A 22,465-nucleotide genomic window follows, 5' to 3' on the forward strand; every position below is an offset into this window, starting at 1 on the left:
ATAAACCTTTCAAAAGCAGCGGGGGCGTTGCAAAGCCCAAACGGCATCACATTGAATTGGTACAGTCCATCAGGCGTCACGAATGCGGTCTTCTCCTTGTCTGAAAGGTGCATTGGTATCTTCCAATATCCTGATTGTAGGTCTATTGAAGAAAAGTACGAAGCTGAGTGTAAGCAGTCAATAACATCGTCAATCCTAGGCAGCGGATATACATCTTTTTTGGTCACGGCGTTGAGTCTTATGTAATCAGCGCAGAACTTCCAGGTACCATCTTTCTTCTTAACCAAGATGAGCGGTGCTGCCCACAGCCAACACGACTCTTCAATGACACCCTTCTTCAGCATTTCCTGAACCTGGTCGGCAATAACTTTTTGTTTTGATGACGACACTCGGTAAGGCTTTTGTCGGATCGGATGGGAAGTGCTGGTGTCAATCCTATGGTGAGCGCGAGAACATGGTAAAGGTAGTGGCTTCTCCTCATGCCAAAAGCGAAACACAAAAGCATGTCGCCTCAACAGATGGCGTAATGTCTGCTGCTCGTGTTACCGCAAAGTGGCGCTAATCATGCCTAGGATCTACGACTCGTAAGAACAACTGCGCTTACCAGAAACTGTGCCTTTCTCCCTTTCATCGTTGTTAACGACCACTACAGAACCTTCATTGGAATCATCGAAGACGCCAAGCTTCATTCCTCGAGGAAGCACAACCGGCATTGGGGAACAGTTCAGTGCCCACAGAAAGGTTGCTCCTTCATCAACAGATACCAAACAACGGGGGACGTGTATGCCTTTCTTAGCGCATTAAACGATGGCAGGTTCAACGATGGCGTCAAAAGATGAGACACATTCTGGGGTGAACACCGCAACTGACCTCACTGATCATGGTGGCACTGTCAGCTCATCGGAAACAATCAGAGCGTTCTTCGCAGCCTGTGGCGCCTCATCGAAGAGGGCAGGAACAATGTCACCGCTGATGGAAAGTTTACCGCTTTCACCTTTGACGAAAGCGCCACATCCTTGGAGAAAGTGAAGACCGAGAATCACATCGTGGGTACAACGTTGCAGCACAAGAAACTCTGTTGGGAACACCTTTCCTGCCAATAAGACCTTGACGGCACAAACTCCGACAGGATGAAGTACTTCCCCACCAACACCACGAAGCCTTGTTGATTCGCCCCAAGAAAACATACCTTGGCGCCCAATGCGACTTTTGAAAGAAAGACTCATAACTGATATCGTACCACCAGTGTCCACCAAAGCACTTATACAAAACCCATCTATTTCCACACGTATCTTGTTCTTGGACATTATAACTGGCGGAGGCATCTGAGGCAAACCCTGTTGTGCGACCTCATCTCCATCGGTCGCGCTGGCTTGTTTCCCGGCGGCGGTGGTGATGACAGGCGTCGTCCCGGTGAAGGGGAACGATTCAGTCGGCTAGATGGAGGCGTCAAACTACGGTAGGAAGCGGGAGAACTGCCACGGCGATTTCCCCGCCGTGAGGTACTTCTGGAATAGGCGGGCCAATGACCGTTGTTGTGACCAGTGCCCGCTGGCGGAAACTCTGATGGGGAATGTTATGGGGATGTTGGCCCTCTCTGTCGACGACAGAACCGAGCTATATGCCCGGCAATACCGCAACGGTAGCACACAGGGGCTTGGCGTTATGCATTGTACTCCTGGAGGGCATTGCGCTGACGTGGTGGTGGTGGTACAGATACATCTTCGTTCGGGTCATAATAGGTGTTGGCTGGCTGATGGGGGTAACTGAAGCGGTCTTCGTACCTAAGCAGAGGGTAGTTATTGCGCTGTGACCTCGGTGGTGAGGGTGGCCTGTAGTTGCAGTCATCGATGCCTGCGGTGGCAATTGACACGGGAAGGCGAGAGGGAGGCGGTGCGGGTGTAGCTTCATACGGCGTCGGGCGAGCGTGTCGAGTGAGCTCTTCTCGAACGATCGGGCGTATTGTCGACGCGTGATCAAGTGACGTGTATTCGTCAACACTTGACAAGGTGGTTACATTTGGCAGGCGACCAAACTTGGGGGTGATACGTCACATCTTCAGGGTCTCGAATGTGCGACAGTGGCTTATGACGTCGGTTACCGTAGCAAGGCTGTCTTTGCTGATGAGGAACTGATACACGTCCTCGGCAAAGCCCTTCAACAGGTGGCCAACTTTGTCTTCCTTTGACATAGAAGGGTTGACAATCTTGCAGAGCTTCAAGATTGCCTCGACATAGGTCATGCCCGTCTCTCCTGGGATCTGAGCTCTCTACAGTAACGTTTATTCTGCTTGTCTTCTCTTAGCTACAGAGTCTCCGAAGCACGCTCTTATTTCGGAAACTAAGCGATCCCATGACGTGAAGGCATCTTCATGTTTCTCGTACCACACGAGTGCTGTGTCTGTTAAGAAAATACTACATTGGTCATCTGGGTCGCCGCGTCCCACTGGTAGTATTTGCTCACGCGTTTGTAGTGTGTGAGCCAGGTGTCCACGTCCTTGCCAGATTTGCCACCGAATGAGCGAGGCACTATTAGATCCTGACTTAACTACAGACCAGCCGCACGCGAACCTGGCACTATCGCTTCTGCTGGGACTGGTAGAAGGTCTGCAGCTGCGGGGATCCGGTTTTCTTCTTCGCCAGTGGTAAGTGGGGCAGTCCAGCAAGGCGGTGGCTTCGTCGTACATCAGGCGCTTGAAGCGTCGTCTTGCTTGGTTGATTAACTAGCACCTCCACCACAAAACTGCTACGGTCGAATTAAAGGATAGGTGGATTTATTTACAAGGTGAGGATGAAATTCCGCAGTCGCGGTAAAGATGGAGTCCTCAGGCCGCACCAGACAACGTCGTCTTTCTCTTCTCCCTACCCGGCACATACTACATACAGCCCGGCTCATACCATAGCAATATTTTAGATCGATATCATTGACCCACAAAATCTGAACTGCGCGAGTTGAATCCTTAAAACTGCCTAGTAGTCATACTCTCAGTACCAGGTTCTTAGCTGCGTCCTACAGTTAGGAGCTTGGTAGACGGGAGAGAAACATTTGGCACGTGTTTCTCCCACCGCCGGCCTCGCTGCGATCCAGGTTGATCACGAGCATTTTCAAGTTCACAGCGCTGGAAATGGTTGCCAGGTGGAGTAGGACCCACTTTGGCCCCCAAGTCTGCAATGGGAATTTTGCCTACACAAATGCTATGGAAGGTCGACAGGCGTGGAGCCTCTGTCAGATCGAATACACACGTTGTTTCGGTTCGACAGCAACACCATGCGCGGTGAGGTTACTTCTTATTTAGGCATTAAAACCGACCAGCGAAGTTACACCCTCTCCCGCTATGTGGGAGTATTTGTGGATGTGAAGCAGTTGCGAGATGGGCAGTTTATTTAGAGCACGAATGAGAATGTATAAGAGAACAAAAGGAGACGTTTTGCGCAATGTGGGTGTGAACGTGGTGAGATGAATCGAAAAGGAAACCGCCTTTAGCTGTTTTTCATGTAAGACAGTTGTGGCAGAAGCCACTGCTCTCCAATTCCCATTCCTCCTAGATCTAGCGAGGGGCGACTGCAGCGGCAACACATGTGCAGATATAATAACCTTAGAAATTTACGAAAACGGGCTGTGCTCTTAGCCCACTAAATATATATCAAGCTCCGTACCACAGAAGACCACTGTTTGTGATTTATACTCTTCATTTTTATGTGACGTCAATTCCGTTTCACGTGTGGTCACCGCTTCATTTCCATTGACATCATGGTTAGCAGAATCAGCAAGCCTTGTTTTTAGAAGCCTTGATTTATGGACCGTGCTGGCACTGCCTTTTTCGTGGCCACAATTTAATGAAAGAGGTTGTAGTCGCTGTAAAAAATTCAGTTGGCCCAACAATGAAAGCTGAGAGAGCTGGAGACGAAAAATTTGTACGGTGCGTTGATAACAGGTTTATTCTAAAGCAGCGTCTCCTGCGCCGCGCGGCGCAGCAGCCATCCCGACACAGAACTGGCTCCTGCGCCGCACGGAAGTGACGTCACTTAAAAGTTATTACCTAAAGCTAGTTAAATGTGTAAATTATTCGTGCATATAGCGTTAAACCAACACAATTTTCACTAAAAAGATGTTTAACGAGTCAATTAGCTCAGGTCTGTTATTTGAATACATATTACAAGTATTTTGAATATAGGGGGCGCCATGGGCGCTGCGGCTGCGAAAGGTAAACACTGCGAGATAGTAGCCGCCTGCGATGTGTTGATGGTGAAAACTCGGGTGAAATCGTGGCCATGGCCTAGGCCACTCCCAAGGAGGACTGGAGTGTCGTCGCTGCTTCATGTGATTGCTGGATGCTTAGTTGAACCTGGTGGTTGGAGCTAGCGCGGCCATCCACCGCGCCGCAGCTTCATCTGAGTATGTGCGCCATAAAGATTCTCAGTATGATGTGCGGATTACAGTCGTTGGACGTACTGCATTTTCTAGATTGCTATGCCAAGCGTGGTGTTGCCAAAGGGGAAAGTATTCTTGCTGCCGAGTTTTGCTTGTAGCGAAGGACAAGGTCGACGATGAAATAAATGCTGTCGCACGGTTCACGTGTGACTGACTGGACGCACATGCATGAAACCCCAGTGCGTCGAGAAGTGTTCATAGGATGGATGAAAACAACTTTATTGTAATTTGCTTGCGAAGCCTGTGATCTCCGAAAGCCAGAGCTACTGCATTGCCGTCTGTTTTGTCAAGTGCGAACACGTACGGCCGTTCTCATCCGTTGCTACGTGAATGCTCCCGTGCTGTCACAGGCCGCGCGTGTTTTTGAGCAACGCAGACAAGTAGTGAGATGGGCTAACGCCGTCGGCACTTGCCCTTGGGCATTGTTTATCAAGTGCTGATCACCGAGAACATTGTGGTGACACGTCAGTATTTTTAAAGAAAGCGGCCGGCCGGTTACCTCGTCAGGAGATGGTACACTGAGCGACATAAAAAAAGTTGCCCAAGACTACGTTGCAGTGCACCTTTCTGTCATCAAGACTTTGATAAACCGTGGAAATCAACATTCCTAACACCTGTGCTAAAGAAACCAATGCAGCCAGCTGCATTCGAGCTTTTGTGGCTTTTTGCGTCTCGCCGATTAGGAGCACTAATTCGCAAAACACTTTATTATAATAAATATAGTCAATCCTGCAAGCGTCATCGAAGATCCAATAATAAAGGGCCTGTGGACGGGACCACCACCAGCAGCAAGTTGGGCTGATGAGGAAGCGCAAATGTTAAAACAATACATGCGTGAAGAAAAAAAAGAGAAAGTATCGATAACTGCAATGGGACTTGAACACCACCGACCTCACCAGTTCATGTGTTGCTTTAACCAACTACGCCACAGCTGCCGATCGGTTTGAGGTGACAAACGAGCCTGTTTTGTATTGTTGTCACGCAAAACCTAAATAACATTTTTGTTAACTTTTTTCGTTTGCACATAATTTTAACGGCTTTTATTGTTATGTCTAGACGTACCGCTAGACACTCCCGACTATTCACACAAAGCGCCTAACCGGAAAATGTAACACGTCACTTCCGTGCGGCGCAGCAGCCGTTTCTGTGTGGGGCAGGCTCGTGCGCCGCGCGGCGCAGCAGTCTCTGCCTTATTCTAAATATGCCATGATTCAATATCAATGGCGGTCACCCTAAACCCTCCGAGAGGAACAGGCATGGTAAATGTGAAGCATTTCTTTGCGAACTTCGGTGACATTGAGCGTATCTATCTGTCTGTCTATCTATCTATCTATCTATCTATCTATCTATCTATCTATCTATCTATCTATCTATCTATCTATCTATCTATCTATCTATCTATCTATCTATCTATCTATCTATCTATCTATCTATCTATCTATCTATCTATCTATCTATCAGTATGTGGCACGTATCTCGGCGGCTGTGCCACGAGACAGTCGCCTAAACTGCTACTTTTCAACATGCAGGTCTTTGCCGTCACAGTGATCTGCGCAGCTCTGCCCGCTACCACGGCCATCTCGCAGGCACCTCCTGCTTGTGTGCAACCTTTCTTTGGCCGCATCTCGAGTGCTCTTCCAGCTGATAAGCTAACCACCCCTGCACTACTGCCAGCGCCACCTGACACGGATTTTGCAACCGTTGCCATCTGGGAGAAGCCTACGTCAGCAACATCAATCGCCACGTCGACTATACAAGAACAACACCCTGGCGCGCCCACCTGTGGGCTCGGCGGCTGTGCCACGAGACAGTCGCCTAAACTGCTACTTTTCAACATGCAGGTTAGTCAGCCTTTGAGTCTTTACTCTAAGAAATCGAGCGACTTGTTTTTGGTGCTGCTGCCGAGCCCCCAGTGTCTATTATCGATTATTGAGCAGTGTATCGATGTCTCGCGTACCGTTTTCTTACTGTCGGGCGACATTGAAACTAACCCCGGCCCGAAATCTAACGCTATATTAGCTAAATTGAAGAACTCTCAGCAGGGCAATCGCAGCTAATAGCCGAACCGAAGGGTCTAAAAAAGTGAACTTGCCAGAACTAACAGTACTATAGCAGAACTTAGCAGAAGAATGAATACCGTTGAGAGCCACTGTCAACACATTGAACCACTGCAACAACAGGTCGCAATCATCACATCTGCTGCCACCGACACAACCCGTGTAATCTCATAGAATCGCGGATCGATGACGCAGAAAATTGAGCCCGCCGCAACAACCTAATCTTCTTCGGTATTCCCGACCCAGGTGCCTCAGAATCTGCCCCACAGATAGAAGAAAAGCTTATTCGCTTTTGCTCAGATCACCTAGGCTTACCCGTAGTTCCCGAGGATATTGAGCGTGCGCATCGACTTGGCCGCCACTCTACTAACCATAACCGCCCCATAATTGTGAATTTTGCTCGCTACAAAACCAAAGAAACAATTCTGTCTAACGAACGCAAGCTCAAAGGCAGTAACTGCAGAATTGGTCAGGACTACTCCCGCACCGTACAAAATGCCAGGAAACACCTTCTTGCATTTGCAAAGAAAAAAGCTGTCACCTTTTCTCTACGTTATAAAACCTTGTTTATAGGACCCACGAAGTACGTGTACGACGACGCTGAGAAACGTGTTAAAGAAATTAGATAGCAATTCCTGCATCACCGCGAGCCATCTCAGCGCCCGGAAGCAATGCGCTCAAGCACTACTATTTTAGCAATTTTACGAATATATGGAGTTTTCTTCCTGAACATGACATCGTATCTAATATTGTTCTGTCATCTGGATGTAGTTTGTTAATACTTACTAAAACATGGCTTACTGCTGATGTATCTGACACTGAGGTCATGGATGACCTACCCAGTTTTCAGCTTTTCCCAAAGATCGCCAGAACTCTAGAGGTGGTGGTGTCCTCATTGACATCAGTAATACCTTGCCTTGCACCATTGTTCATACGCCCAGCGACCTTGAAATATTATGGCTACTTTTTCGCTCCCCTTCTCATACCATCTTACTTGGTGTATGCTACCGCCCACCGCGAACATATACAGGCCTTACTGAGAAGCTTAGCTGCGTCCTGCACAGACTCACGACAAAATATACTAACGCTCAGGTATTGTTGTTTCGGGATTTTAACTTCCCTCTCATAAACTGGGCTGAAAATCCGCCTTCGTCACCGAGCAAAAATTATAACGAGTTCCTCGATTTAAGTCAGCTTGTGTTGCAACCAACACGCGTCACACAGAATTCGGCCAGCGTTTTAGATCTGATACTAACCAATAGCCCAAATAGCCTCTCTTCAATGTCTTACCTCCGTGAAATTAGCGACCATAAAATAATTCACGCAGTTTTCAGCTTTACCTTGCCAAGACGAGAATTGTGGAATAAAACAATACGCTTATATGGTAAAGGTAACTACGATGCCATAAACAACGAGCTTATTGCTTATTAGCCGACTTTTTGCACCGATTTTCATTGCCACACAGTAAGAGAAAACTGGTAGATCTTCCAACAAAAGTTTACTGAACTCGGTAATAACCATATCCCAGTTATATCGGTACAAGCCAATTTCAACAAACCTTGGTTTACCAGGAAATTGAAATCTCTAGAAAAATAAGAAAAAACGCCTTTTCCGCTTGGCAAGGAAAAAATTGTGCTGTGGCCTGGGAAAAACCTTACGTAGCTGAGAAAGTTTACTTATCAGCTATGCGTCGTCACAAGCACTCCTTCTTTTATGATACCTTACCTTGTGTACTGGAAAGCAATCCTGAAAAATTCTGGCAAATTCTGAATCCCAAGCCACCTTCTGCTGTTCCCATTACCGACCATGATGACATTACGATTCCTGAACAAGAATGTGCTGAGGTAATTAATCTTGCTTTTTCATCTGTATTCACCACTGAACCTGATGCTCCTCTACCTGTGCCCCCCCCCCCCTGTCCAGGATATTATGTCAGCAATCGATTTCAGCGAGGAAGGAATAATAGCCATAATTGAAAAGCTTAAACTTTCATCGGCATCTGCGGCAGATGATATCAATCCGAAAGTGTTAAAAAACACCAAGAACATCTGCGCAGCCTATGTCAGAATAATCTTCACGCAGTCTCTTTTTTCCGGTAGCATCCCTCTCGCCTGGAAAGAAGTGCAGATCGTTCCAATTTATAAATCGGGCATCACAACATCTCCTCTTAACTACCGACCAATTTCCCTGACAAGGGTACCCTGCAAAATAGTGGAGCACGTCATCTACACACATATCATGCAGTTTCTTGACACCAACAACTTTTTTCACACATCTCGACATGGATTCCGCAAGGGCCTCTCATGTGAAACGCAACTTGCCATGTTCATCCATGACTTACATACCAACCTCGATACTAACAAACAGGTCGATGCCATTTTTCTTGATTATGCAAAAGCATTTGATAAGTTACCCCACCAACGGCTATTACTTAAACTCTCACAGTTGAACCTGCGTCCCAACATTTTTCATTGGATTAATGAATTCCTTACTAGCCGATCGCAGTCAGTACATGTCAACAATTCCATTTCCGGCCCCCTCCCTGTAACATCTGGCGTCCCGCAAGGTAGCGTCTTGGGTCCACTGCTATTTCTTATTTATATTAATGACCTCCCTCTGCATGTTGCCTCTCAAATCCGGATGTTCGCTGACGAGTGTGTCATCTACCGTCCAATCACTAACAATGCCGATCACTCTCTTTCACAAGACGATCTTAACAATGTTCAAGATTGGTACAGCGAATGGTTGATGACCCTGAACCCCAACAAATGCAAGATAATAAGTTTTACTCGCCGCCTACAGCCATTATGCATGCCCTACACTATTGCTAACACTTCATTAGAAAGAGTAGGTACATTTAAGTACCTTGGTATCACCCTTTCACATAACTTAAATTGGTCACCTCATATAGCACGCGTTACGGCCTCGGCCAACCAATCCCTTGGATTCCTAAAACGCCATTTCCGCCATGCACCACGTCATGTAAAACTTCTAGCATATAGGTCACTCGTACTCCCGAAGCTAGAATATGCTTCTCCCATTTGGTCACCTCATCAAACATACCTTATCAATGCCCTAGAAACCATTCAGAACCGCGCAGTAAGGTTCATTCAATCATCTTATTCTTATATACCAGCGTATCACAACTAAAAATTCAGTCTGGCTTGAACACGCTATCGTCCCGGCGCCGCATCGATTCAATAATCCTTTTTCACAAGTTCTTTTACAGCTCACTTCATCATGCCCATATATTCTGGCCCCGCCACCGCGCAAATCTCTGCGCACAGGGCACCATTTACAAGTTACTCGTCCCCGCAGCCACACTACGACTTTTTCTGAATATTTCTTTTGTCGATCGTCAGCTGACTGGAACGGCCTGCCCCGCGATATCGTCGAAACTCTCTGCTTATCCTCATTTTCCAAAAAAATAAAACTTGGTATATCTCAATAAGTGTATTGTAGCCACTATACTGTACGTGCTTTGTAGTCATTATCTTTTAAATGTATGTAACAACTGTTTAGTATGTAGCCACTATTATGTTAACCCCACCCCTTATGTAATACCTCCCTGCGAGGTCTTCAAGGAAAATAAAGTGAAGTGAAGTGAAGGTAACACCTAGCGAGTATAACGTAGCAACTTTTTCGTGTCAGATAGTGCTCAATGTACATGCCAATGGCTGCTAATGGGAAATGAGAGACAGAAGAATTCTGCTTTTACTTTCTTACGGCTTGCGCTTCGTATCTACTTCCCACTTTTAACCACCTCGCGTTGATTCATGGTATATACTAGCTCAATGTATTCATGGCACTGCGGCTCAACGCTCGCTAAACCTTTCAAAAACTAAGGAGGTTACACCCAGCGAGTACCACGTAGCAACCCTTTACTTGTCAGACAGTGCTCAATGTACATGTCCATGGCTGCTAATTGAGATCGCAGCGTGCGCATTAACTAAAAGCCGAATGCTCCTGTCTCTCATTCCCCATTAGCAGCCATTGGCATGTACATTGAGCACTATTTTTTATTGTTCAACAACGCTCAGAAGAAATCTCTCACCGGCCTGCACTGGAGGTCAAAATGTTATACTTGTTACATACTACAATGGCTATGAGGGACGAACGGGTGCCGCTATAAAAAGCTTCACCCCTAATATCAAGACAAACCATCGATAACATGACAAAGAACCAAATACGGCTGATGCCTCGCTCTCCGAATGAGATGCTGCTTTGAAGAAGGCAGTGTACATTTTGCATAATAATAGATTAGAAGCACCGAGAGCTAACTGCATGCAACCGAAGCGATGATTAGGAATGATGCCGTCTTGCCGGAAATCGTCATACTCATTTCCGGGAGAGAACTGGCTCTACTGAAACGTGCGACTTGACATGTGACGGTTACGGACGTCCCTCCTCGACCGCATGTGTTCATGTGGCTCGGCCTTTAACTAATACGCTAATTATCGTGCGTTTAGTGATTATAAGACGGATATTGTTCTGCATTTCCCGTGCTTCAATTCTCGGAATTTAACTGAAGTAAAATATAAACTCGAGAATATATAGGACAAATCTATCTATTTGTGCTTCACCTCAAAAAACGAACCGTGGGGCATGGGCCCAAATGAAGCGAATGCGCAAGATAAACGGCACTGTTCTGTGCCACATGTTTAGTTCCACTGCCTTTAAATCCAATCTTTAGTGGTACGTGCTATCGTAATGAGTAAAAAGTTATACACGAAGTCAGCAAGTAAACATTGGCGGGACACTGGTGGTGAGCTGTATCATTGTCAACCAATGCCGAGTGAACGACCGGTGCTCAGATGCCACCGATCAATGACCCCGCATACAGCGTGGCTTGTACCGTTGTGCTCTAGAGGCTGACCCCTAACGGCCGCGAGCTCTCTCTAATCGTAAACGTTGAGATATACACCCGAAATCTCATAATTCAGTGCACAACAGCCAAGGCGCAGCGCGCATAACAAGCACCTCGTAAGAAACTGCATCGATTGGCACGGTATCCCTCAACCGCAAGGAGCGTGCCCGGAGTATCAAGTGCCATCCGTCTGTCGTGGTCTTTGCCGATCTATGGTGATAAAAGCGCGCGACATCCTCCTCCGCTTCGCGTTTCAATAACAGGGTCACGTTGCTTGGCCCACTGAACCTAGAAGGCATCTGAACAACGTGCATCTTTACCACTGTTGTGACGTCATTTTGCGTGTTGAAGGACCAGCCCTCAAAATCGTACATGCGCACAGGTATGCGTCACTATAGAGACAAATTGCCGTGAGGACAATAAAGAGCCAACTTTCTCCGTGTTGCGTTCCGCGCGTGCCTGAGTTGACGTCATGATCGACACCACTCACGTTTTATCGACACAGCGTGGAGCAGTGACGTTGTATTGATTGGGAGACGCGAATGTTCAACTCTATTCTGCGATGCACACAACTGCGAAAAAAGAAAAAAAAACACGGAGGTGCGTCGTGTGCTCTATCTTGCTCGGCCACCGGGACACGCTTTGCGTCATGCCCGCAGGGGAGCGCCTCGGTGCCAGAGACCCTTTGTAAAACATCGGCAACACCCTTATCAGAGCGGCCTATCGGACACTTTCGAAGCGAGCTCGTTATTGCACCGATACCCTTCTTTGTGCGCGATTATGTGGAACGCCGGCGTATGGTAGTCCTGCGTTCTGCTTCTCTTTTGTTTTGTGCGTTCTCTCTTGTTCGCCGTCTTGCTTACTGAAGTCGACAGATTTCTGACATTCGTTCGCGATCAGCTTCATGATTAAACAACGGCTTGTGCGCTGTGCCGTGGAGAGAAAATTGTGTAGTCGAGCAGAGTGGTGCCCTTATCCTACTCCCACCCGTTGTCCTGAATTTCTATATACTTTTACACTGCTGCATTGCCACATTTCGCCGATTTCCGGTTCTTGCGACTCCGGCCGTTAGCTGCAGAGAGGGGTCCGTATACCTACATCAATCTGAAAACTCCTGAAGTGTTTTTCAATGTTCAAAATGGCATGCGGAGGCACAGACTTGTCAGAGGCACCGCAACCTGTTTGCAAATCATTGCGTTATCGTGTTTAGGTGAGAACACGTTTGTCTTTATGGACGTAAATAAGTAACCTCTAGAGAAAAAAAAACACAGCACATCAACGAAGTGATTGATGATGAGTGGGGCGAAGTGCTGGAGGATTTCATCGCTAAACCGTGAACCATCCACGAATATTACAAACTACATCATCAGAGACGTAACAAACACTCTATATGTTTATACACAAAATTTTGTTATTCGTAAGTGGTAGCTATACGCCACCACCGTTCCCCCTTCTTTATAATGGCTTTATGGTCGGTGAAGTGGTGGATCGTTGATGCAGCGTAGTGGGATGTTTGCAAGGATGTAGTGGGGAGCAGTTTCCAAGGGTGGATCTATAGGTGGTCACGTAAAAACAAGCGATGGGCACAGTGGGACAATTTATCGTTCTTTATCGCGAACTTGGATACAAGTACACGAACACCTTGCATTGCATATTGGCTACTTCTCAGCAGTATTTTTTCCTTTAAGGCCGGTGAAGTGGGCAATCGGTGATGGGGCGTAGTGGGATGTTTACAATGATAAAGTAGTGGGTAGGGGGCAAAAATAGAACTATAGGCGGTCGCGTACATACATACAAGGGGTGAGCAGACCCACGCCTTTAAGAGCTTCGCCCCTAAAAAAAAAGGGACATGGTCTATTCCTTCGTCATAACAATCGGTTGTACATCAAAGTGAACCTTGCAGAAAGAGTCGATTGCTCACTGCGTTATAATGCATGAGAGCTTGTACAATAATGCGCGCACACACACACACACATACACACACACACACACACACATATATATATATATTATGAGACCACGTCCGGTACCTCAGCAACCAGGTTATCCTCCTTTAATCCAGGCGCACGAGCCAGAGAGCCAGCCCGCGTGACATACGATGATGATCACTACAATGGTTTGGTCATGCAGATGAAGATGAAGTACATAGTCAGCGCTCACACTATTTTCCCCCCCTTCGCGAAAGAGGGCAGCAAGTTAGAAAGGGTTGGGACGCCGAATATATCGTTTTAGTCGAGAGACGTGGGCGATCTCGGTGTGGCGGCGACGACGATCAGAAGCCGCGTTGACAGGAGCAACGCGATAGTTGACTTCAGATGTTCGTTCCAGGACGGTGTATGGACCGAGATACCGGTGAAGGAATTTTTCGCAGAGCCCAGGTACACGAACAGGTGTCCACAAAAGGACTTCGTCGCCTGGGCGGAACACAACAACTCGACGCTTCGCATCAATGTCGATTTTTCTCTTGTCCTGAATGGTAGCAGTGTTGGCGCGGGCGATTTCACGGCAGCGGGCGACGCGAGCGGCGAACTCTTCCGGGAGAGATGAAGATGGATTGGAAGATGTGGACAAAAAGGTGATGTCCAGAACAAAAGTCGGTACACGGCCATACACGAGAAAAAAAGGGCTAAAATTCGTTGTACGCTGTATGGCAGTGTTATATGCGAACGTGACAAAAGGAAGTATTGTGTCCCAGTTTTTGTGATCTGGTTGCACGTACATAGAGATCATGTCGGACAAAGTTCGGTGAAAACGCTCAGTCAGACCATTAGTTTCTGGGTGATACGCTGATGTGGTCTTGTGGATAGTGTTAGAGGCCTTTAAGACTTCAGCAAGGACATGTGAAAGAAATGTCTTGCCACGGTCACTAAGGAGCACACGCGGTGCGCCATGTCGTAAAATAATAGCGCGAAGGAAAAAATCGGCTACTTCAGAGGTAGCACCAGATGAAAGAGCTGCCGTCTCCGCGTAGCGAGTAAGGTGGTCTACGGCAGTAACAATCCAGCGGTGACCGGCTGACGTAAGCGGAAGAGGTCCGTATAAGTCTATGCCCACAAATTCAAAGGGAGTGGACGGGCACGGCAGTGGTTGCAGTGGCCCTGCGGGAAGAGACGTGGTACGTTTTCGGTGCTGGCATGACGCGCAGGAAGCGACGTACTTGGCGACAGAGGTGGAGAGGCCAGGCCAAAAGCAGCGAGTCCTGAGGCGGTCGTAGGTCTTGTGAAACCCTAAGTGGCCAGCTGTCGCATCGTCATGAAACGCTTGTAGAACTTCCAAACGAAGTGAGCGAGGAATGACGGGAACCCATTGGTTACCGAGAGGATGGTAAATTTGCCGACATAATGTTCCCTCTTGAAGCTTGAAGCGGGCAAGTTGTCGTCTTAGGCGGCTGTTTGGAGCACGCGATAAGCCAGTGAGCCGATCGATGATTGTGCGGCAGTAGGTATCGGCATGTTGGAGCGAGGCGAGATCTGTGGACGAAAGAAGGTCCGCCGAGGCAACTAACTGTTTCGAAGGAGCAGCCGTCTGTTTGGTCACTTTGGCGGGCGGTGACGAACAGATGGAAGGGGACACTTCGGCGCTTTGCGAGAGCGGGCAACGGGACAAAGCGTCGGCATCTTGGTGCTCTCGGCCCGACCTATATGTGACGCTGTAGTCATACTCTTGCAATCGTAGTACCCAACGGCCAAGGCGTCCCGACAAATTTTTGAGAGACGATAACCAACACAGAGCATGATGGTCAGTCACTATTGTGAAATGCCGGCCGTATAAGTAAGGACGAAACTTTTGGATGGACCACACGATGGCGAGACATTCTTGCTCAGTGATGCTGTAGTTTCGCTCAGCATGTGACAGAGTACGGCTCGCGTAGGCCACGACTTGTTCTTCGGAAGCTTGGTTCCGCTGAAGAAGGACAGCACCGATGCCAAGTCCACTTGCGTCAGTGTGTAGCACAGTAGGTGCTGCAGGGTCGAAATGGCGAAGCACTGGCCGTGATGTGAGGCATCGCTTGAGGGTGTGAAAAGCGGCTTCGCAGTCATCCGACCAGACAAAGGGTGCGCTCGTGGTCAGAAGTTTGTGCAGAGGAGCCGCAATAGTAGCGAAATCACGTACAAAGCGGCGGAAATACGACGCTAAGCCAAGGAAGCTGCGGAGGTCTTTCTGTGTGGTTGGTGTAGGAAAGTGCAGCACCGCGGCAACCTTGTCGGGATCGGGCTCAACGCCATGTTTACTGACGACATGACCTAATACCTTGATGCTGTGACTGGCAAACCGACACTTCTTAGTGTTGAGCTGGAGACCGGCCTTAGCTAAGCACGTGAGGACTTCGTCTAGCCGTTGCAGGTGCTGTGAGAAGCTCGACGAAAAAATGACAATGTCGTCCAGGTAGCAAAGGCAGGTCTTCCATTTTAATCCCCGCAGTACCGTGTCTATCATCCGTTCGAATGTGGCTGGGGCATTGCACAGGCCGAAAGGCATTACATTGAATTCAAAGAGCCCATCTGGCGTAGCAAACGCAGTCTTCTCTTTATCAGACTCGTGCATTGGAATCTGCCAATAACCGGAGCGCAAGTCGAGACTTGAAAAGTACTCGGCACCTTGTAAAGTATCAAGAGCGTCGTCAATGCGAGGCATCGGGTAGACGTCCTTACGAGTGATTTTGTTGAGTGATCTGTAATCAATGCAAAACCGTACCGAGCCATCCTTTTTTTTCACTAGTACGACAGGAGAAGACCATGCGCTTGTCGAAGGCCTGATGACGTTGCGCGCGAGCATGTCGTTGACTTGTTCTTCTATAAGCTTGCGCTCAGAAGCCGACACACGTTAAGGGCGGCGGCGAATCACACGGGATCCGTCGGTGTCGATACGATGGGCGGTCACTGTTGTTTGACCCAGACCTTCGGAACAAACGTCAAAGCAAGTTTTGTGCTTCATTAATAACGCTAGCAAGGCATCCGTTTGCGTTGGGTTGAGATGTTCACACAAAGTGGCCTTGAGAGCAGGAAATGCATCTTCCGCTGGCATACACTTTGAGAATGACGAAGCAGATGAACCAGTGACGACACAAAGCGGTGCTTCTTCGGTAATGCTGGCAACAGTGGTCCCCTCAGGCAAAAGAAGCGGTTCTGGCGTCGTGTTGCAGGCCGTGATGCTTGCATAACCACGGGAGAACCGCACTAAACAAGATGCGATGGTGATCCCTCGAAAAATGCAGCGCTGGCAAGGAGCAACCAGAGCGTCCCCATCTAGAATGTCACGTGACTTGATCGTAAGGACACGTTCTCGTCCGGGAGGCAGGAGGAAATCCGCAGCTGTCACAAGGTTGGGCGACGAAAGGTCGGCAGCAGAAGAAAGCTCAGTGTCCGTAATACGAATGAGGGGCCGACCACACGAAATTACAGCAGACGCCGCTGACAAGAAGTCCCAGCCTAAGATTATCTGATGAGCGCACGAAGACAGCACAGCCAATTGTATGTGATGACGGATTCCATCGATGAGAATACGAGCAGTGCACAACCCGGTCGGGCGAATTGGACTGTCATTAGCAGCGCATAACATGGGACCGGCATAAGGAGTTTGCACTTTACGCAGGCGAAAACACAATTCACGATCAATTACCGAAATTGCGGCTCCAGTGTCTATAAGGGCGTCAACAAAAACACCTTCCACAGAAACAGGCAGTAAATTAGCTGGACGAGACGGAGGAGTTGTAGCGTTCCGACGACAAGCAGTTTCCCCTCCAAAAACTGCACCTTCTAGTTTTCCGAGTCCCGAGAGATCGGAGCGGGACGCAAGGGTGATGACGTACGCCGAAACGGTGACGGAGAACGGCGGCGAGATGAACGAGACGGATGAGGCCCAGCATGAGACCGTGGAGGGGAGGGCGACTGACGGAAGGTGGATGGATACGGTGCGGGATCGTATTCATCGGGTCTCGGGGAAAAGTCTCTCTCGTAAGCTGCGTAACCACGTCGTTCATCCTGCTGACGGCGGCGGCAGAAACGGGATATATGACCCCTTATGCCACAGTAGAAGCAGATGGGGCGGGGAGGACGCCATGTAGAATAGTGGCGTGGCCTTGGCGCATGCGTTGTCATTGCAGCGACATGGTCGCATCCGACGTCCGCAGGCACGGTTGGAACTGGTGCAGGGGCCCGCGATGCAACTTCTGCGTACGAAGGCACTGGGAAGCGCACAGGAGACGGGGCATGTGCAGCGCTTGTCATTGATGCCAGTTCGTCCTTGATTATCTCTCGCAGGTTGGGAGGAGGTGTGTGGACAGACGCAACGGTAGGGTTGCCTGGAATAAGGCCGTGAAGTTCTTCTCTGACAATTGTGCGGATAAGGGCCCGCAATTCATGCTCTTTGGTAAAGCGAGCGTCGCAGGAGGCATGTGGAAGGCGCATGGAATGAAGCGCGTCCAGGCGTTGGCATGTAGTGATGACGTCCCGGACGGTAGTCGGATTCTGAATCACGAGAGCATTGAAAACCACAGAGTTGATGCCTTTCAGTAGATGTCGGACGCGGTCGGCCTCCGTCATGTCATTTTGTGCTCGGCGACAGAGAGCCAGAATATCTTCAATGTAGGACGTATACGATTCGTCGTCCCCTTGAATTCGGGTTGCGAGCTTCTGTTTCGCTACTACAGAACATCCTGCAGACGTGCCAAATACCCGACGGAGATGCCCCGTGAAGGCCGACCAATTGGAGAAGTCGCTCTCGTGGTTGTAATACCAGGTTTTAGCGACGCCATTGAGGTAAAAAGGAACGTAGCGCAGTTTGTGCGCCTCGTCCCAATAATTACAAACGCTGGTTCGATCATAACTGTCGAGCCATTCTTCGACGTCTTCGTTGCGAAGGCCGGAAAATACCGGAGGGTCTCGATGAGAGGTACTCACGGTGTAGTGAAGCCTAAGTGGCTGAGAAGGAGCGGTTGCAGCAGTGGGCGGGTTGGGTTCTGCCATTGCTGTTGCTTGAGGACACAACCGTCGACCAGACCGGAGCTCCAGGGGTGACGGGTAGAGCAGGAGGACGTGGGAACCAAAGCACGCTCCACCACTTATGAGACCACGTCCGGTACCTCAGCAACCAGGTTATCCTCCTTTAATCCAGGCGCACGAGCCAGAGAGCCAGCCCGCGTGACATACGATGATGATCACTACAATGGTTTGGTCATGCAGATGAAGATGAAGTACATAGTCAGCGCTCACAATATATATATATATATATATATATATATATATATATATATATATATATATATATATATATATATATATATATATATATATATAACATTTTCGCACGAACGGTACGAAAATGTGTATTTCTTCCAACGTTTCGACATGATCTTACGTATCTTCGGAATCTACGTTGTGAAGCATGCGAAGGTAAGGTGAGCATAAAATTTTTTTATTTAGAGCCAAATCGTGAAATGCCACTAAATATAGGAATTATTGTGGGAGGCACAGACATATGTTGAAGAATTCCAAATGTTTATATAACCAGTTTTCACTTGAGCAGCGATGCCAACAGGAGTGTTAGTATTATGCGAAGAGGTTTAGAAAAATTGCTGGAGGGGAAGCTCCCGCAATGCTTTGTCAGCTTTTGCCCTCCGAAGATCTGATAAACATTGTATTCTCTTGTGGTGCCCATTTAGACATGAAATGCCTTTCACCTGTCGGTCTAAAGGCTACGTGTTACGTAACTCAAAAGATAGTTGTTTCGGATGACATAACCCACAGAGACGAGTATCGGTGACGTAATCTCCAGTAAAGTTTGCCGAAGCTTATAAAAGAAAATTGGTAACAGAAGGGCGAATTTTGAGCACTATATGACCAGAAAAGATTGTCACTAAACTCTCTGGGCGTACGAGAAAAACGCTATTTCTCGAGATGCCTGCAAGGGTTGTTTGACTTACTAGTGCGACTTTGGACATTGAGGCCCACGGGACGGCTTTAAGCTCTCCCATTGTACAGTACCGAGTACTCTAAACAGTTAGCCACTTTTTCTAAGCCCCCCCCCACCCCCCACCATACGCAGATAATTTATTTTCGCTGTACATAACAGCAGAACTCTATTACCAGAACATCATTGTCTACCTGTTTGTGTGCACATATGTTATGTAAGATATATCTGGTAATAGAGATCTCTTAAACTAGGTTTAACTTGCTGTAAATGTTTCGTTTGGGTATGTACAAGTTAAGTGTACAACAACCCTTCCAATCCTCAATCGTTGAAAACCAACAGCTCATCATGCCCCTAGTGTGATGGTTGCAGCAGCTGCCATCTTACGGTGGGTAAGGCTTCACTCGGGGGCAATAATTTCCGATCCAGCGATCATTTAGGGGCGGAGCTCTTTAAGTCGTGGGTCGTGCGTTCGAGATGTATGTAGTTCTAGTAGAAGTGGTAGTCGTAGTAGTAAGCAGCCACTTCTCGATTAGTCCTTGGAATATCCGCTGAATGGCAGTACCTCTATACGATAAATATAAGATGAAAAGATGAGAGATGTCGGTACATGGAGTGCTCATTAGATGGGTGGACGAACAAACGCACGCACGGGTGGACGGATGGATGGACAGACAGACGATGCAAGTACAGATGAATGAATGGACAGATACACGAACGCACAGGCAAAAACGGACGAACGGATGCATGGATGCACGGTGGTCGGACGGACGCCAAGACGAACGCAGGTAGGGACGCACTAACATACAGATGGACGGACGCAAGAACTCTGGGACGGACACACGGATGGATGGATGGACATACGAACGAACGGACGGATGGTCACACGAACGGAAGCATGAACAGACGGAAGCAATAATGAACGGACGGACACTTTGCCCCACTCATCGTCATTCACTTCTTAGATATGCTGTTATTTCTTGATTTCTTTATTCAATATCCACAATGTTCAATCGTTTCCACGGTCTCATATATTTCAATTCCGTACCTTCGAACACCATTATCAAAACGACCTAATGAACCATGATATTAAGTATGCTTATTAAAGATTCTGTACTTGATTTATTACATCCTATCTATCAATTTGAGTTATGTGTTGTAGTTTCTTTTCTTATGCTTTATTTTACATTCGGAATTGAAGTTTCTTTTCAGATTACGCTTTTGATATGAAGTGATTTTCTAATGTTTTCCCTCAAATTGTGTAACAAGACCATGCTAAATTTTGTTGGGGTATGGTTTATTTGTTGTGTTATTTATTTATTTCTGAGTGTTATGTGTTGTGTTATATATTTATTTCTGAAAACATATGTGACATATTGAGCGGCCTGTGTGCCAAACTGTATTTAGGAGCAGAGGCCCCATGTCAGGCTATATAGCCTTTAGCCTCTGCTCCCGATCCTGCAAAAATTTCAGGACAAATAAACTTCAACTCAATTGAATTCAATTGAGCCCGAGTGAACTTTCATGTGGCACTGACTCATGATAATGGTACTCCCTTGCCAGTATAATGCAGCAGTTATCGTGCTCGGTAATTTAAAGCAAGTCTGATGACCGGCAAGGCAGTAGACTGCAAATAACAGTCGTCAACAAAACAATGCCACTGGCGTGCTCAAAGGCTTGGCACTGCTCGAGCTCGTCAGGCGCACGTGCCTTTACGTGCGTATGACGTGTCCTCTTCTCGGATTTTAGAGAAGGTTGCACAGAGATTCGACTTGTCAAGGTTACGCGGGGTGAGCGGCAGGGCTTTCAAGCCCGTCTCATCACTTCGTGGTTTCACGCCGCTTCGAAATACAGGTTTTAAAAGCTCATAATAACCCAATTGAAAAAATTGTTGTGGGATAAGGCATAATGCCTTTCATGGGTCGCAACAACTGCCACCATTCAACTAAAATTTGTTATGGCGCCGTCCGAATGCAATGTGTACAGTTGTATGAAGGAGGGCATGCCTTTCGGGCATACCTCTGCTTTGCAGTGTGCTATATCCTGGAAAAATTACTGGGAGAATAATTTTAAAGAAAATAACGTTGATGAGAAAGTTGGGCATGACAGTAAAAATAGAAGCGCTTATTTACACCCGCATAGTGAGGAGAACTTCTCAGATGAAATTCTCACCTGAAATTCCGAGCCGCCGCAACTCGGGCTCTGTCGACCAGAGACTTTCTGGTATAAGCCAGCTAGGAGTAGCCGAGCAGGGCCGTCTTTTAGTAATTCCGGTTGGAGCGCGGTTCTGTCGCCAGGTTCAGGGTTTATTGGCAGGCCCACACTATGTGGAAAATGTCCCAAGGAGTCTCGGCACTGTACAGGCAGGATAAAAGACATTTAGTACAGCCGGGCATAGTACTGGTGTAAGGTGGAGCAGTGTGGGCTCCTCCGCCTTTGTAAAACACTTACCGGGCTTAAGATAAATTACATGGCTGAGTTGGAAAAATTGAATATTCTCTCGAAAGTTGAAGGTCGCAATGTCTTTGGAATAAATTTCGAAAGGGTCGAAAGGCGTTTCCCTGTGAGTGAGCGCGTGTGCAGCCGTGTACGCCATTTCATAGGCTTTCGAGGCCCTCGTGAGTTGGAGCCTTTAAAGCACGCGGGGCCCCCGACGTAATCGCTACCTCGGAGAATGCGATACGCGAGGGGACGAATGCACCCCTGTTCAATGCTTCTGCAGGCCGTTCTTGAGTCTGTGATGAAGACGCGTGAGGCCAGGTCAGTGGTGGCTAGCGCGAAGACGATTTCTTCCGCACGTGTTATGTTGTGAGCTCTTATGATAAGCCATTCACCGCGATTTTTCGGTGGGTGACTGCTGCCGGGTACCACACCCCATAGTGGGGGCCGGAGGCGTCCACGCGAAAATTCTGTTTGTTCCCATAGTGGCGGGCCAGTACCTACACCCGCGCAAGGCACCTGTCACTGTGGTCGTTGCGTGTCGTGCTGGCTGGAAGAGGGCACACGTGTAGGGAATATCTCCATATTTCGGGGATGCGGATGCGCTCGTCCTTCAATGTTGTTTTGTACATGTGCAGCTGACTAATACGGCACGTCCTGACGTCGTCTGTGAAAATCGGGTGTAATGATTGCTCAAGTGTGCCTCCCGAAGTGGCTCAGCGAAAGTATTTACCATTTCCAAGTCTATGAGGCGCTCGTTAGA

At 47.9% G+C, this 22,465-nt stretch overlaps 1 long non-coding RNA gene across 2 annotated transcripts in view; it reads left to right on the forward strand.

The window, feature by feature from the left end:
* Positions 1–6,134: 6,134 nt before the first annotated feature.
* LOC142796383 (uncharacterized) overlaps positions 6,135–22,465 on the forward strand; it is a 255,622-nt gene continuing 239,291 nt past the window's right edge. For both annotated transcript variants that reach the window (XR_012893798.1, XR_012893799.1), the window contains exon 1: positions 6,135–6,272. This is a non-coding gene — a long non-coding RNA (uncharacterized LOC142796383). The remainder of the gene's footprint in view (positions 6,273–22,465) is intronic.

The sequence above is a fragment of the Rhipicephalus microplus genome, chromosome 2 (assembly GCF_043290135.1).
Source record: "Rhipicephalus microplus isolate Deutch F79 chromosome 2, USDA_Rmic, whole genome shotgun sequence".
In the NCBI taxonomy this organism is placed as follows: Eukaryota; Metazoa; Arthropoda; class Arachnida; order Ixodida; family Ixodidae; genus Rhipicephalus; species Rhipicephalus microplus.